We start from the raw sequence: 3,457 nt of genomic DNA on the forward strand, positions 1-3,457 counted from the left end.
AGTATCTCTTAATGTACCCTATGTTAGTCTTAGAAACTGATAAATACAATACAATTACATTACTAAACAAAACAACTATATTATAATTCAACTAATATAAAGAAATGCTGAAGATACGGAGACTAGGAATTGATTGTTATTATTATTGTCATATGGAACATGGTATAATAGTTGCAGCTCCTTACAAAAGTTATGTAAAAAAACTTGGCGATTAAAAAGACTGGCGGAGAGTTTATTGCCAGTTGTTTTATTCCGTTCTACGCCCCTGATTTGAGAACGGGCATTAAATGTAAATTCACAATTAATTTAATTTTTTTTACGTTAATAAGTGTACTTTTTTACCTATATGAATAAATATATTTTTGTTTGTTGTTTGTTTGTTTAAAAATGCAAGTATTAGCGTCATATATGGTATATTATATATTTTTTTCTTAGAATAGCTGTCTTATTATTATATTTTAAAAGCAATGATAATACATCAATGCAGTAAAAATAAACGCCTGACAATTTTTGTTTAGCAATGATAACTTTTCGCGGATTAAAAGTGTTTTTGTTCGGGTTTTTAAATTTTGCCGATTATTATACAGTAAGAAATTAACAAATAAAATTACTAAAAATAACCAAATTAAATTACACGAAATTAACCACAAATTCAACAACAATAGTAACGTCCTATATCTAGTGCGAGCGTCGAAGAAGTGCGCCCGACCATACAGCGCGCCGTGCTTATATAGCCTGAAAACCAGTTTAGTCCAGTATACCCCACTGCTACACGTCACTTGACTTTTTACAGCTTATTCGGCCTCTCCTGACGACGGTGCGTCCTCGCCCGTGTGATGATAGGCAGGTTGGCATGTTGAAACTTGACCTGCTGATGACTCTTGTATCACGTGCGGTGGTTGTGGTGAAGGACTATCGTCATCATCAGCGCCACCTAAAAATTACATGATTTTTGTTATTATAACGTTAAATTAACATAACTTCATCGAAAGTAAGAGCGCATCCATTACTCTCGACACAACATTAGTTCATTTTTTTTTTTTTACATAGCAAGAGCGTCTCCATTGCTATCAACAGTAAGAGTGACTCCATTGCTTTAACAGTAAGAGCGACTCCATTACTATCACACAAGACTCCCGCAGGTCTTTACCAAAATAGGTACTACCGATATGATAAGCAGTTCTAATAAAATGACAGTTTTCACAAACATTTATCAACATACATAAGTTTTGAAAAGGCAAGTAAAAATTACTTACTCTCAAAGAATGCGGCACACACATCAGGGGTCCATTCCCCGCGCCAGGGCAACATGTATTCCGCGGCAGCTTTACCATACGAACCAGCGACTAATTTTAGTTCATATCTGTCCTGCGACAACGTCGCTAAAACCACATATGGTCCGCGCATACAGGAGTCTAGCTTACCAACAGCTTGGCACAAATGCAAAATCGCCGCCATTGAAATGCACACCCTTGCGAGTCAACCTCGCAAAGCACGATGTCTTCATATCTTGACCATTGCTAATGACTCGGCATAGATACTCGATCTCCGTAGTCTGAAAGTTACATTTTTTTTAAATTAATGGAAAAGCCTGTCTGGGTCCCTTACCCTTACCCCCCCCCCCATCTCTGACACATCATGTAATGTACCTAAACCCTCTTCTATTGTTTTACTAGGTAATAATACGTCATATACACAATTACAACACACAAGGGCTCTGCCTGAATCTATGTAAAATCGTAACGTATTCGTTGATATACAACCTGTGCATTGCCTAATTCTTATGGCATCTTTATGTACTCATAGTGACCCTCAGGTGTTACGAATCTCGGAGTGGTGTCGATGTTTTTTATTTAATTTTATCTGGTGAAAGCCAGTAGCCATATCAAGGTAAATATAATAGGTAGCTTTACCTAGCCAAACAATATGGTCCTCAATTAACGGAAGCGGGTATTTTAAGTGTCTTTGAGTTTTAAGTTTAAAGTCGACACAAAGCCTATCTGAATCGCTTTTTTTCTTTACAAATCTCTATCTCTAATTATTTATTGATTTAACACATCTTTTATGATATCTCTAACGCGTAATTTTTCATCATACGACATTTTATAAGGGCGGTAAACTATAACTAATTTAGCCTACCGCTCGACTCGGAACGCTGTCGAACAAAACAGTCCTCCGTTTTATGTCCTACCTTCTTACAAAATGTGCAAATAATTTTGATATTAGAAAACTGCCTTTTTTCTAAACTTGAATTGTTTGTAGATTGAGTCTCTGGTGCGGTTTCATACTTAGTTTTTTTAGGACACAAAATTTGTATATGACCAATTTCCCTACATGAAACATGAACAGTTAATATTAGACTGAAAATTATCTCGTTTTCAGAAATTATCTCGCAAATTTGGCCTTTTAACGTGATTTTGTAGTATAGAGCGCGGTTCTAGGGGCTTGGTATATAATGAGAGGAATTTAACTAAGCCTTCCGATGATAAATTAGCACAAGTCACGGCGGCGCGAACTTGTGGGTCCTTAATACCCCGAATAACTACTGCGACAATTAACTTTTCACTCATTCCTCGTACAACACGCAATACATGAGATAACTATCAGAGTCTGTTGTCTCTCAACTATGATCATTACTAAGCCACTCATATAGCCACACTTTAGCATCCCCTTTCAAACAATATCCAATCAGAGATAAGCACTCACGGTCATCCCAATAATTAGACAACCGCGCAGAGTCTTCCTCCTCACACCATAATTCGAAATATTTGAAAGACGGATCAAAATTTGAAATATAAATGGAGTTAGATCTTACCAGAATTGTGCTCAACGCACTTACTAGTTTGTCGGTCACCTGATTAAGTACCAGATCAGTGCTTGACTCGCATGCGCTGCTTGAACTTGGCACCGGAGCGTTTTCAGTACCATTGTGCGAACCGTCAGTACCAGGTGGTAACGAGTGTCGCTTAAGGAAGAAAGCAGCAAATCCGATGGTGTTGCGCATGTCGGTGCAAAGGGCCGACCCCCTCGCGGTGGTGTTGCTGAGCACAGTTGTGGTGACACCACTGGTAGACATAGCTCAGTCGCTTGCGTCGGTTGACGGTTTAATATCGACTGTAACGTTTCTTCAAGCCCGGGTACACCGTCTTTTTTTTACGTGTTCACCGCCTACCCTCCATTATTTTTATTAAACGTATAACACTCGCGTTTCAAACTGACTAAAATAAAACCACGTGGGCGTTAATTTAAACTAATCAGAAATGAGAACGAATCCCACTACTGAAGTAAGAAATTAACAAATAAAATTACTAAAAATAACCAAATTAAATTACACGAAATTAACCACAAATTCAACAACAATAGTAACGTCCTATATCTAGTGCGAGCGTCGAAGAAGTGCGCCCGACCATACAGCGCGCCGTGCTTATATAGCCTGAAAACCAGTTTAGTCCAGTAT

At 37.9% G+C, this 3,457-nt stretch overlaps 1 long non-coding RNA gene across 1 annotated transcript; it reads right to left on the reverse strand.

Moving 5' to 3' along the window:
• Positions 1-882: 882 nt before the first annotated feature.
• On the reverse strand, positions 883-3,131 carry LOC123690298. The gene is made up of 3 exons (XR_006750988.1): positions 2,816-3,131; positions 1,257-1,555; positions 883-934 (listed from the first exon to the last, which is right to left on the reverse strand). It is a non-coding gene; the product is annotated as an uncharacterized LOC123690298 (long non-coding RNA).
• Between the last annotated feature and the right edge of the window lie 326 nt (positions 3,132-3,457).

Source organism: Pieris rapae, chromosome 23, assembly GCF_905147795.1.
Source record: "Pieris rapae chromosome 23, ilPieRapa1.1, whole genome shotgun sequence".
In the NCBI taxonomy this organism is placed as follows: domain Eukaryota; kingdom Metazoa; phylum Arthropoda; class Insecta; order Lepidoptera; family Pieridae; genus Pieris; species Pieris rapae.